General features: G+C 31.8%; 1 protein-coding gene across 3 annotated transcripts in view; it reads left to right on the top strand.

Annotated features, from left to right (window-relative positions):
• The first annotated feature begins 7545 nt into the window (after nt 1-7545).
• The window catches only part of timeout (circadian regulator timeout), a 32262-nt gene continuing 24862 nt past the window's right edge, over nt 7546-14945 (top strand). For 2 of the 3 annotated variants that reach the window (XM_074115800.1, XM_074115801.1), the window contains exons 1-4: nt 7546-7869; nt 8437-8573; nt 11021-11182; nt 12293-12444. The gene's annotated coding sequence lies outside the window, so the exon portion shown is untranslated. The remainder of the gene's footprint in view (nt 7870-8436; nt 8574-11020; nt 11183-12292; nt 12445-14945) is intronic. The other variant, XM_074115802.1, reaches the window with a different exon arrangement.

The following is a 14945-nucleotide window of genomic DNA, read 5'->3' as shown; positions in this document are numbered from 1 at the left end:
GAGAGCCTTTTCTTGAACGCCTGTCAATTAGATGGTAGAGGGTATCGTTACTCGTTTCCATTCTGAGAGCGCAGTAGGGATGTTGAAGTCAATTAGTACATAGCAGACCTTACTTAACTGGAAATAGTTCTAGTAAAGATTCTCTTACAAAAATACACTCCCGAGTTGTTACCCTTTTAGACAATTAATTTATCTGTTTGTATTTGCATGATTTAGACTCTGGATGGTTACACAATAACCAACTGGCAATATTTTCTTAAGCGCTTAAAATAATTCATTTCACGGAAATTCTTTGGAGTATTTGTAAGTCTAAGATTATTAAGGACTTTATTTTGTTTTTTTTTTTGTGACCCTTCCCCCTTATTGGCTCAAAATCAAACCATTCAAAATACTTTTCCTATCAAGAATTTCTAAGAAATCTCCGAACCTTGGTCCTGGAGAATATATACGAGTATTCTCCTCCTGTACCTGTGATAACTTTCCAGATGTCTAAATGTACTTGATATCGCAGTCAGTTCCTCCATCTGTTTAGGGAAGTATTGGGATATTGAAAGATTACTCAATAGAGCCCATACTTTTTCTAGATTAGTTCATGCCGTTCATGTTCACGATTTATCGTATGAGTCTGGACGTAAATTCACAGCTGCTACCAAATTAACTCACGCTTGCCTCATTCTATAATTAAATAATTTTTATTCTTTTTTAAGGGAAACCCTTACACCCTTTATGCACATTCAAAAAGATAACAAAGTAAAATAAACATCAGAACTTGAAATAATAATTTTTTGTTTCTAGTCAGATTCCTTAAAAATTCCAAATTACTGCTCCACACTTCTGAAGAACGTTTATCTAAGGAATCAGGCGCTTAAGAAGTTTCTAATCTTAGGAACAAATGGTACTACAAAGAAGTAAAGGTAAACCGAAAATTATTTCTCAAAATAATTTCTTAGATCGTTGCCGTAAAAAGAACCCTTTTCTGAATTTAAAGTCAATACCACCACTGTAAAAAAAAGAAGTAACTAATACATTTTCTCTAATTGAAATTTAAAAAATCAGAATAATTGCCAAACATGGAGTTTTGGAACAGAAAATAAAATAAACCTAAACAAATAATTGAACTCTACTTTTATAAACAATAGAATGGTAAATGAAATTATAATTTGGTGGATTAATATTACAATAGTTTATCATTTTTATTTTGTTTCATTTATTCATTCGTTTATTTATATTTTTAATTTACAATAAACCAACTTACAAAATGGTAACTTCATTAGATTGTGAGGAAGTTTTTTTTATTTTACATGGCAAAGTTACATTTTCCATTTGAAATAATGCAGAATCATTGTTATCTATGTCATGATAATATTGTGAAATTGTTCTCTTATTATTTCATACACTTATATTATACTTCGAAGCAGCATGCTTGGATAAACTTTCCCTCTTTAGAGTCACTTTTGAGGGGAGAGGTAATCACGTAGACTAATTTCCATTTATATAAATAAAATCACTTTTTCTGACCTGCAGGAAACTAAGAACTGATATTTTCGGTGAGCTCTTAAAGTTGGAAATCACAAGTGCTTTCCACAAGAACTAGTAGTAGTTGTAGTGATAGTAGTGGTAAGTGAAAGTGAAAAATGGCGTGAATACTTGATGTATTCAAACAGAGATGCTAAGTTAAGAAAGTGGCAGTGGAAAAAGCTTTTATTGTAGGAAGGGGGAGCCTATTTTGGCTACTTTAGTGCAAAGTTTCAAGAAAAGAGGTGTTCCCCAATGATGCTTGTTAAAGCCATGCCTAACTTTATCCTGGTGTGGTACAGTGACTGGTGTGGTTACCTGGAAGAGTGGCGGCCCCAGAAATAGGGAGACAGACGGAAGAGAACTTACCGAGGATATAACTAGTGCGAACAACCGACGAGTTGAGTACGCAAAACTTTCCTAACAACCCCAGCTTGGTAAATTCCAGTAATGTTGAAAATATTTTTGTTTTAAACTACTTATCCCAGGTTGTTTAGCTAATGGTAGTAAAAAGGGAGCGTTGCCATTTTGAGGCTAGAAATTGTTGGCATCTTGCCCTTCTATAAACTTTCTACCCTCTTCTTTTCACTGGAGTAACTGAACATGCGCTTACCTCACGTCAGTTTATAACAATGGTTATTGTTCATAGTTTTCGGTAAATGTTGAAAACTTGGTTCATGTTATCCATTAAACAAAATAGAAAATTATTTATACAGTTATAACGACAATTAGCCTCATGAATTTTCGATTAGTTGGATTAATCTTAGAGATGAGTTTGGATAGTAAATGGGTTTCTGAGAGCTCTTCTTGAGGTGTTTATAAGTTTGCTTCAATGTTCTTCTAAACATTTCTCTTCTGATAATAACATCTAGACACAATTTTAAAACATCCTTCTTACTTTGAACATTGAAATTTTTGCTCATTGGGATATCTTGGAATGAGATACTAAATATCTCCCACTTTTGATGAGATAAGTTATTGGTAAGTTGCTTTCCTCACTTTCATAAGTTCACCATGTTGTTAGTTGGGGCCGTCAGAATATATTTCGTTTTGTAAGTATATAATATATATAAACATTAAAAACATGAGAACATGAATAATGATGTAGTACTCTTCTTTTGACACACAATCTACTATAGAAGGTTTTAAGTTTAAAAGGAATGAATGAAGTGCTTCAGGAATTGCGTGCCCAGGTGCTGCTGAGTAGATCGCACCCAGCCACAAGAGAGGTCTTCCTTAATTTGTTAGGGCAGTTTTCTAATCCTACCAACCCTTCTTCGCCACCTCATAACTTCCTTTAGAGCACGCAGCAGTATCTCCTTTAGACCAGCACCTTCCCATCTTCTTCTTACTTGAACATATTACCTCTTTCTTATTTACTCTCTCAGGTTTATGATAGCAAAAACATATGCTGTACGCTATAAGGTGGAAATCAGCTACTCCCTGCAGGTCCAAGTTCCTTTTTATCACTTTTACAACTGGGATTATGACACGAAGAGGTAGCAGGAACATTATTATAAAGTTTCAGTTTTACTTGAAGAAAGATGAATTCACAATATTTCTTTAAAAATGTTCAGCTTTACCCTGCAGATCAATTATTCAATTATGGAGGTGACAAAAATAGCTGCCATTTCAAAACATCATTATCTTGAGAGCTCCACGCATATTGTCAGCAGAGTTGGGCAAAATGTATGTGAAACTGTCTCCAGAGTGCACTAGTACCCATAGTTACTTTCCTCACTTTTTTGTGAGAAATTAAAAGTCTAATACCCATTAAAATTAAGATACTTTTGAATTATAATTTCAATTAAACCTACATAAAACAATTCAATAGATTCAAAATGCCATTAAATTATTGGCACTATTAAGACTACATTTACTTCCTAACCCATCAATTTTGGCAATTATTATTTAATGTTCCTTCATTATTATAATCGTCATCTTTCAACACCAGACGAATGTCGCTTAAATAAAAAAAGTTGATGAGATGAGGTTCTTAGTGAATGATGGCAATGGATTTATATGAAAGTGACAGCAAGTTATTGAAAAATCATCAAGTATTTTGCTGGTTTTTATCGTCACAGCTGTCTTGACGCACTTTTATTGATTAGATTTCAAATATTACTGTGCTTTCATTTAAATTAAAATAGTAGCGACTGTTTTTGTTTTTATTCTTGTAATTAATATTTTTTCATATATATATACTAACTTCTTTTTTACTTTATTTTATTGCTTTTCTAATCTCAACGCTTTCTACAATTTTCATTTTCTTTCATTTTATCTTTCATGATTTCAAGCCTAGCTTTTGTGCTGTAGCTTAAGACAAACGCTCTTTATCTGTTCGCCGTTCTTCTAATTCAGGCCTTCCTACATTCAGAAGTGTTCACTTCTTGGACAAAAGCTTGTTGGTGGCTCCTGGTAGGGTAGACAGCCTATTGTCTTGTACCGCCTTCAACACCAATCTTAGCACTCACTCAATCTCTCCCTCTATTGCAGAAACCCACTTCATGGTCCGGGCAGTGTTGAACACACTATCAAGTGCTTTACTACAACCACACCATGGTAAAAACAATGCCTACATCTTCGAGTATTTGTGACTTCAATGGTTAAACTACTTCAGTTTAGATGGCAACTTGCAAAACTTTGCCACAAATGGTGATCATAGTGGAGAAGTATGTATTGATTTACAGCTCCAATGTTCCCTACCATTATTGTAGCTTACACACAAGGCACCATAATTAATTATTGATTTGCTAGTTCCATTAATGGTATTGCCAAATTGAAATGCTGTTAACTGTGTATTGCGACGGGCTTTACAGAATTCGGAAAACAATAACAAATCCTTTTTAGAGTTTCGTTCTTTGCTTGTCTAACCGAATCACAACTAAAATTAACAAAGACCTTAGACTGGAACACTGTTATCTAATCACCAAGAGTCACGAGCAAGAGTTTTCACTGCTCCATCCTTAAAGAAAACCAAACGTTGTTCTAAGAGTGGTCAGAAACCTTGGACCTTCTGGCAGAAGAAAAACCTGCGATTTTACCATCATTATCCTCCTTTTTTTCCAACGAAAATCTTCTCCAAGAAACTAAGTTAAACAAAATACAAATTACGACTTTCGTACTTTCGGAAAAAATGTAAAAAGTTATTAAATTAAAGAAAATTAATTAAAATTATTCAATAATCTGGCATCATCAGTTATTGCATAATATAGAAGTGATGGGATTCTTGAAGTTAGTAAAGAAGTTGATAGAACTTTACCTAACTTTCTCAACTATTGAGTTGAATTACGTCCTTTTCACTAGCCTTTAGTTACTTCATCAGAGAGTTGGTAATAAGTAATAGGCTATGATGTCTTTCACTTTTCAAGTGTAATTAGTCTCATCATCAAACTTAGGTCTTTAATTTTGCAGAGCTGGTCTTACTAAGCTAATGTTTGACGATAACTGTTAGTTAATTATTGATGCATAAAACTTCAAACTTCAATGTGGAAGCATTCTTAGTTTTAAATAAGAATAAAGCCACTGTAGATCTTGAATACATCAATCTGCCTTGCAGCTTTTCTAAAATAAAGGGTTGTTACGTGGGGATATGTAATTATTCGCTTAGTCAACTGTTTTACTTTTGATTTTTATTCACAATAAATGTTATAATTGTTATTTATTCTGAATTTGTTTAACTGCAAATCACAACCTGAAATGCACTATTTAAAAACCTACTCTAAGAAGTGTTACTGGAAAAAACCATCTAGTTTCAAACACAAAAGATTCCATTCTTTTGTAGCAATTTACTTTTGCCAAGCTACTAAAATTTTTTTTTGATCAACAGGTCATTCTCTGAAGTATCTTTCTTGGAATAATGTTTCCGTTTAATTGTTCTTCCTCCTTAAATAACTTTTAATTTTACTTATATTGATATGAATCAGAACGCAATTATACAGTTTTTGAATATTGATTATAACACTTCTCATCTCTTCAAATTTCTAATCTAAATTACTGTCAAAAAATTTACACCTCTTAGAATAAATTAACATAAGGGCTTGAAACTTGTGCAGCTTAATCACTGAAACCTAAGTAACAAGTTATGGCAATTGGAAGTAATAAAATTAGAAAAATTTAAGTAGAAAATTATGTTACTAAGGTCATATTCGTAAACAAACAGATAATCTTTTTGTAAGTGCTTTATTCAACAAAATGTTTGTCTCGAATTTTATGAGAATTAAAGTAATGAAATCCGCTCATCAGAAGACAGCGGCGTTACCCGTAGTTAAGCGACTTTGAAAGAAAAAAAAGTTGTCCATACGCATGAAGCAGGAAACACGAATTCTTTGGACCGTAACCAACGCTCCTGGGCTTTGAGTTTAAGAATCCTGGTCATAGGAAGTAGGTGCAATGCAGCAATAGTTCCTTTGATCCGAAAAAGATTCTAAACCTGAACCCTTTTATGGCATCGAAAAATGCCTTGTTATTGCTGTCAATAAAGTGTGGGTTCTTTATGGGTGGCGGGAACCGAAGAACAGAGGTAAGCATACAAGTTTATCGACAGCTACTCGCCCCAACTTTCTGCGGCATTGCTCCGGCAAAGATGGGTGACTGTTGGGTTGATTGTTGGCCTCTTCACTGGCTGTTATAGACTGAGAATACACATGAGGCTGTCAGAGATACGTTTGGGTAGGTTCTGTCTACAAGAAGATAAAACGACACTGGAATCTTCCTGGCGTCTTGCGCAGAAAACAAAGTTTAAACACGACTTAACACTCTTGAGGATTAACAAGTGGGGAGTATAACAAACACGGCCCTTGTAATAGAGCTAGAAATCTCAAGAGACTCGACATTCACCCCAGACGTTGGTCGCAGGCGTCCCAGACTAGAAACCAGTCTCTGCTACCTCTTCTTGAACAACACCCACAGGGTAGGACTTAGACAATGAGCCGTCGGAGTTAAACATTTCCGAAAAAAAAAGATAAAAAAAAAGCTTACTTGAAGAAGGGTTTTTACATTCATTTGGCAATGCACCTATTTAAACTTAACACAAGTTGAACTTAATCTTCAAATCTGTCTAGTTTTTTAATAATTACTATCAAACACTATCATTATCAATCGTTAAACCAACTATTCTCACAAAAGGTAATGAATGAAAGACGTGCTAGAAGAGAAATGACTCGCTGTCACTTGCACAAGATCAGATCTTTCTGTCTTTCTTTCATTGCCCCTCATCCACTCTTCTGCTTTTGTCTTAGTTTCAACGCTAAAATTAAATGCCAGAGACAGTTCTAATTATCTTTGTTGATAAGGGACAAACAAGTTTTATCTGGGCATCCCAACGTCCTTAAGCAACATTTTACCTCACTTGTCACCAACACATCCAAACATGTTTAACGTGATTAAACTGACCCAGTTTTTTTCTCTCTCTTTGTTTCATTATCTCTCTTGATTAAACTGACTGGTATCTTTGTTCAGGTTCTAGATGAACCGTGGTTTAATCTAGAATTAAACAAATATTCTCTGATTGCTCCGCTTAATTATACGAGTCCAAAAAGTTCATAACTCAAATAATGTATTTATACCTTTGAAATATTTATTTATTTTACGTTTGATTGACAAATTTTTGATAACAATACAATATAAAAAACAATACTGTTTGTTTGTAGAATAGAAAAATAATAGATAAAAATAGAAGTTTATCAGTAAAATATTGTTTAGACTAAAACCATTTTTCTGTAAATAATTAAACGTTTACTACAAATATTTGCAGAATACTTTGCTACGGAATGCATTTTTATTAAAAAAATTTATTATCATTTATACATATTTATTAATATTAATATTTTTATATTTTATATTGTTAGTTACAGAAACCTCCATTAGAGTTCTCTACCTACTGGGAAACATTGATAACCTTCCCTTTTTTTCCATAGTATTATTAAGATAATCAATTGTTTATATTAGTGTTTCTACAAACTGCCGCTAGAGGTCTCTACATACTGGAAAGCATAGAAATAACCTCCCTCCACCGAAGTAATTCAAAGCTATCTGTGCTGAAATGGTATAATTACATATTTGGGTTAGAATTGGAGAGTAGTAAACGTTGTAGATTTAATTTTGTGTTTCTAGTATTAAATTAACTCTCATCTCTTTCTGTCTTTGGTACAAATTATTAAAGCGTCAGAAATTTAAATTAGTATTGAAACAAAAAATGTTTCTTAAATCAAAACTCCAAGCAACGGATCGAATTGCGAGGTCATAGTATGCAATTGTATTTAAATTTTACCGCATTTCTTGCTGTCTACATGGATAAATTGCGATGAAATAAGAATGTTAACATGTTAGGATTTGATGGTAGAAATTTATAAGGTACATTGTTTAGTTCATTTCATAGCATTATAACTATAACTTTTCTTTTTTATCAGAAAATTATTGTTATAACTTCAATTTTTTTTACTAACGCTGTTACACTAGCAATGAAGTAAATACTACAAATTTTATATATATAAAATTTCCCTCCAGAATAATTAATCAAGTTTGTATGTCACAAACAGGGAAATCTCTGTGCTACAGAGTACTCAATATTCAATAATATCGAACATTGGGATGTGATGTGGCGGGTGAATGCTGTAGTTGGTGTGTGAAGCATTCATTCGAAATAACAACCATTAGTCAGCTTTAGTACTTAATCATTCTTGATGAATCACTTACCATCAATCCTGTCAATGAGCTCTGATTAGTATTCTTGTGTGAATATGTTGTGGCTATGAGTTTGGCGACCACACATTCACAATTCAATTCTAATAAACCATCTATTTTACATTTTGTTAAAATACCGTTCCAAATAAAATTGTATTGAATAAGGTGCCAAATTTAACACTATTTTATATTTATTATTGATAGACTTTTTCATTTTTATTTTTTTATTTATTTAAGACGAATCTACTGCCACTCCAAGTCAAATGAAATTTAGGACTGATTTTCTGTCGTATGCCTGAGTATTCTCAATTTGGACTTGCAGTATTCATGTCAGTGCCGTCGAAGTGGAATGATAAGTAGCTTATATCCAAACAGTAAGTAGTTTTAACAAACTTAATAAGTGATGTAAATCCAGGGATGGATTTACATCAAAAGCCAACTCTACACTAGCGTTTTGCATAATTTATCCATTCTATACCTATACTTATTCGCCTGCAATTTACCTGTTAATAAGTAGGCAACCTTAGCAGTAGCCTAATAATGTGATATTTCCAGATAAAGCATTATTTTCAAACTCTAAATTTTAGCAACCAATTAAACCATCCTCTGCAGAATGTGCATGTCTTGTTTGAACCTGTCCTTTATATCCTTTTAAGAAGAGTATAATATTTTGCTTAAATTCGCGTTTGAAGAAGCTCAACAAGAAATGAATTTTTTTTCCGCTTTCTAGAAAATAGAGCAAAATAATTTCCGTAATGTTCTAGCTTGAGTTGTAGTTTAAGAAAATAATGAAAGTGATCAGGTCAAATTTAAGGGCCGAGACTGCATCCTTCTAAAACTAAAGTCACTTTTCTTTTTTATTTTTGAGCGTTATTGGGTTGCTAATCCCTCGTCCTACGATCACAGAATTAGATTTAAATATCTGGGCCCATATTTTATAGTTTATTTTCAGAATGACACCTAAGTATTGGGCTAGCCTTTTATGTTTCAAGATATTTATGGTTTTGTCCCGGCTAAATTAATCGGATAGTGCTTTTTTTAAAATTTTCATTGGATGCTACCGATTATTTCTTTCTGTCCCCTAACGCAAATTAGTCAAACTCTCGAACTCCATTAATAATACGTTATTTTCTTTATTAAAATCTATAAAACTCCATTTAAAAGGTATAAATTAAATCAGAGTTGTAAGTTTTAATGATCACAGTCGACATCTGTAGTCAAGTTTTGAAATTAAGTTTACTGTCTCCACTATTCATAGAGTTCTCTGCAAACCAACTCTCACTAAAATATTTTTTTACTTATAGCGATAGATTTTCTATTTTAATAAATTAAACTAAACAATTAAGAATTAGAGAGAAATATTATTGCGAACACAGTTTTGAAAATTTGCCAACAAAGAATTCTTTTGCAGTCTAAGTCTTCCTCCTAAGTAATTAGTCTTGTGCATGAATTTAATGATGCATTAATGTTTTTGCTTTTAAAATAATTTTTGTATTTAGAAAATATCTAGTAATACATTTATACATTTCGACTATATTTGAATAATTTACGTAATTGTTAAAATTAATTTTGTTTAATACTTAATCAAAATAATATAAGCATCTCAGAAAATTGTGCCACCAAAAAATTGTTTTACTATTCTAAAAAATGAGGGTAACTTATCTAAAACTTTATATAATATTAACAGTTTTTAAGATAATTTATTATTCTTTTTGTTCTATAAGGTGGATTTTAGTTTTTATTTGCTACTTGAAATCTCTTATACCTTTTTCTGCTGCCTAAATACCTTTCTCCATTTATTTTATTTCTTTGGAAACAATTAACTACAATTTCACTATTTTTCTTGGGTTTTTATTGTTATATCTTTTGTTGCACTTGAGCATTTGTTTCGATTTTGTTTAATTTAAGAGTACTGTTTTTTTGGAGATTTGTGTTTATTTATTAATATATCTCTATATTATGTGATATTCCTATCCATGTACAATTGGTTGGTTAAAACTCTCTTTTTAGAGCTTCATTTTTGTAGTCTACTTCAAAACGAGTTGTTTTAATTATGTTAACCCAAGTTTTTATGAATTTAAATTCTGTCAAGAGGATTTTTGTATCATAACTTAGGTTTGGTTATGGCAGTTGTTGCACAATCCTTCATGTTGAGTTTTTCTTTTTTTACCTGATCACTATTGTTTCTCTCTCACTGTTTTTTAATTATTAATTCTGTTACATTACTCTTAAAACTTATTTTCTCCAAATATATGAAATAAGCAGTCTTCAGAAATGATATTTAAAACTTTGACCCTGTCAACATGTCACAACTTAATCCACGTTTAGAACAGTTGATATGCATATTTGCTCCAGTTAGTTCAAGTTATGTCACCACAGTATGACATATGACGCGACATGCTGCTGTGAGTAAACATGTAGAGCTCACCAAGCTGTAAGTAACACCCGCTTCTGAGAGTGATTGATGCTTGTCGCCTGGATATTCTGCTCGTCATGTTACTAGAGAGATTGGGAACTTCCCAGTAAAGCGATAATTCAAATTCTTAAGTATTATATTCGCTAGTAGCAATTGTCATTGTGATAAATGTTAAGTATTATAATTTATTTATTTGGCGCATCACTGCATAGTCAGTGCCCTTTATCTATTTATTTGTACTTCTCTCTTACTTTCCTTCATTGCATTTTCGATACAAGAGTTATTGTTAAAAATTAGACTGTCGATTAAAAACAAAATGCTAGTCAAAATGAGAGAACGTGTATGAACTTATCTCTTGTCTACAAAAAAAAAAAAAATAAATAATAGAAAAATTAATTTTTGCAGGATTTTGTTGATGCTTTATCATCAAACATTTACTTCAAAATACTAGTCAATTACATCAACTATTTTGGATTTAATGAACTGCAGCACATTAGATTAAAATGCAATTTCAAATTAGAAGTTTGAAGAGAATGCGTGCATTAGAACCATGGGAATTGTAGCAAGGTAATGTTAATGCTCTAACCAGATATAGTTTTTTTATTATTATTTAATGAGCTACAGCGATTTCTCTAAACACTCTAAAAGTTAGTTAGCGTATAAAGTGTAGTGCATCTTATGTTTCGACATTTTCGTGAAAACTGCACGAGCGATTTTCTGAATGAAAGCTAACTGTTTAGATATAAACTTGAACTATCTTACTAGCTTACTAATCGATATTTTTAGCCTAAACAATTTATCTGCATTTTTTCTTTTGTTATTTTACTTGAGTTAGGATTGATTATAAACTGCTGCTATAAGTTTTGAAAATGCAATGATCATGGAATGTGATTCAATTCTAATAAGAAAAGAAAATCGTGTTTTGCAATTGTCTATTTCATAAAATCTTTAGCATTGAATAAAATTTAGAGTATTAATTTTCAGATGAAAGAAATATTTTTTAAAAGAATCAATTTTTAGAATAGTACAAGCTCTATAATTCTTTCCAGCTCTGTTTAATTGAGTTTTCCCATTACTTTTAGAGAAAGAAGGTAGTCATTACGTCAAAAGGAGGCAAAAGTAATTAAATCCAATTAATAAGCTGTTGTTTTCAGAACTAATGGTTTTCATTCCAGTCTCTGGAAAGTGGAGCCATTTGTTTCTTATTCAGTAACTCGTGCCTTCTAAGGTTCAACTTCTTCTTTTTTTTCAAAGAAAGGCTTCCAAAATTTACGACATTAATTAGTGCTTTGGGAAGGAAGCAATTAAATGTTCTTAGCTATAAGCAGTTGTAGTTGTAGTCTTTTAGTAAATAAATATTGCCTAAAGGTGATAGATTGATTAAATTACAAATTACATAATCTTGGGCGCAGGTCTTCTTTAGAGTTAAAACAAATAAATGAAATGAATTGAATAATAACATTTAATAGAAAAGCATAACAAAAACATTAAAAAAAAAATAAAAGCAAAATAAATAAGATGTGCTGACTTGATGCAACAAGAAGGAAATAAGAGTATAGATATTTAACTTTGCAAGAGAGGACTCTTGAAATTTTTTACCAATATTTGTATGATGTTTTTAATGTTTTCAATATATTAATATTATATTAATTAAATTAATAATTTTAATTTTTTCAGAAAGAGGAACCTTTGATGAAAGAAACTATAGTCAGCCCATTATTTCCATATAGAACATTGAGTAAATCTGATGCTGATAATTTCACACTTTCAAAATACCTTAGTTTGATTTCCATCAGCTCACATTAAGCATATGAATCGTACTTTGAGAGGTAAGCAAACACATTTGGTGAATAATTCGATTAGCATTCAAATTGTTGTGATCAATCAAAATAAAATTAAACCCAGAAAGCTCGGGCATTTAGAGCATTCAATAATTTCAACTTTTAAGTCATAAAATTCTTCTTAAACCTACGACCGGATGCATCTAAAGTTCCACATTAAGTATCAATATTTTCTAAATTATTCCTAAATTCCAATTTTTTAAATTTGAATTTTATTTATTCCTTCCACCCCCAACCAATATTTTTCGTCAAGATAGCAAATACCTCCAATTTGGGAAGTCTGAAAACCGCCTCATTAAACGCACTAATTCTATTTGAGTTTGATGAATTTCAATAAAGTATAGAGGATTAATTATTGAAACTTTAATGAGAAATGTGTAGTCAGATTTTATTTCCTTTCAGCTCCGTCAAGGAAACTAAAACCAAGTCAGTCTTTTCCCTCTCAGAAGTCTGGGTACTTTCTCTACATTCTTCTCTTAAGTCCTCCTTGTACTGGGGATGATGTACTAGTTAAATATTTGGGTCGATAAGGCTGGGAATTTCTAAGGTGTGATAAAAAAAAACAACCTCTTTTTAATCTGATCTTTTTTTTAATTCAAATTGGTTTGAAATTTGTGTTCCATCAACCAAATCAACGCATTACCATATATCTTAGTGGAAACCTTTAAGTAGAAACCAAATTCTCTACTCGAATTCGATGTAACATACTCTGGAAAAGGTTGAAAATGTGAAATCCGTTATTATTAAAGAGCGTTTTTGATGGATAGCTCAATGTTAAACTGTTTCTCAATAGCTTTTCTTTTATAATTTATTTTTCAAGAATGATTGATTACAAGAAGGATAAGTTCTTTAAAATGGTACAAAAAATTTAAATAAAGGTGTCAGAAATTTATGACATTTATTAAAGCTTTGTTTAAGAAAAAATTAATTATTCTGAGTTCTAATTAATTTCAATAATGTGAGTATATTAATAACTAAAATTTGATACAAAAATCCCTAGCAGAGTTTTATTATGTCATATAAAATCAGGCGTAATAGTTTTGTTGAGAGTTCGTTTCATTCTTTCGTTTTCAAATAATTTGTAGTCGGTAAAAAAAAAAGTTAATTTATTTTAAAAGCAAGTCTAGATATTATGATCAGCAAGAAATTTAACATCTGTCGGACCCACGTTAATAAATAATAATATCCCTAAAAATGGTCGGAAAAGTTATAAAAAAAAAATTAAAAACTTCAGTTTTCACTGGTAATTCTGTGAAGTTCTTTTAGGTAAAGCAGAGTTAAAGTGCAAAGTTACTTACATCTCCTTCTAGTAATGGAAAAGTTGCAGACTAAAACCTCCCGCCAGTTCTATTTTGAACTTTGCAAAGTTTTAAAACGGAATTACAAAAATCGTTAGCAGAAAATTTATAGATAGATTTTTAGAATTTTTGCTTTATCTTTTTTCTAAAGAAAAGCCAATAAATAATTTTTCTAATTTCAGCTAATTTTACTTTTGTTGTAGATAAAAAAAAATGTATATTTTTTATCAACCTACTAAAGAAGAAAGGGAAATAACTGAATCGCATTACTCTACGTGAAAAAAAAACTTATTAACTACAAATTCAAATGCAAATGTCGTTGAGTGGTATTAAGAGGGTGTGTTCGTTCAATCGTAAAAGACCATCAAGGTTGGTTAGGCACTCAGAAGTGGACCGCTTTCAAATCTAAATGCAGATTAGGATCATCGTTAGATTTTCGATTTTTTTCTTCATTCAGATTGCAAGTTATTCAGTTTGTTCACATTTTAACTTTTATTTGAATATACAAAACAAATAAGTCGAAGTTTTTAAACGTAATTGCGGTTAGAAATATTTATAAAATTATCTTTTGCTTTATTATCATTATTTTATTAGATTCACGTCAACATCTGAGGTCATTGGCACCCGGAGCGTTTAGTCCCGGTTCATGAAATTACTGTTCCAGACTCGTACGTTTTACAATGTAGTGGTTTCCCATAACTCAAAATCATAGTTTTGAGCCCACGCCATGAATTCTGCAATGTTGGGATTCTTGTGGTTCGAGATTTTGTGCTATTTTTTTTTTTTCTCAAAGTCAACTGCCCAGAAGTGAACTAAATTTGTTAAGTACTATGAATTACTTGAGCTCTAGAGGACTACAATGGAAACTAGTGTAGGTTAAAATGTTTTGTGGTTACAGTTGCGGAGCTAGCTTGATAGTTGTTAGCTAAGATAGTTGGAAAGTGTGGTCGAGCCTAGCGAAGAGCCATAATGCAGTCAACACAGGTCCTGTGTTAGACCCAAGCTGGTCGTTAGTAACCTCCATCCCCTTAGCCAGGAGTGCGTCAGGTGCGCACCACTTTCTCTTCGCTTGGTTTACCTCCCTCCGATACCAACAGCTCTATCTCTCTCACTACTGAAACCGTTCTCACTTCACTATATCCCTGGCTCTGTACTGCAAACTCTCTAATTATTTCTCAGTCTTCAGGGACA

The sequence above is a fragment of the Rhodnius prolixus genome, unplaced genomic scaffold (assembly GCF_049639745.1).
Source record: "Rhodnius prolixus isolate KJV_2025 unplaced genomic scaffold, Rpr scaffold_13, whole genome shotgun sequence".
Lineage (NCBI taxonomy): Eukaryota > Metazoa > Arthropoda > Insecta > Hemiptera > Reduviidae > Rhodnius > Rhodnius prolixus.
Note: the sequence above shows the minus strand (reverse complement) of the source record. Positions and strands in the feature narration are given on the sequence as shown.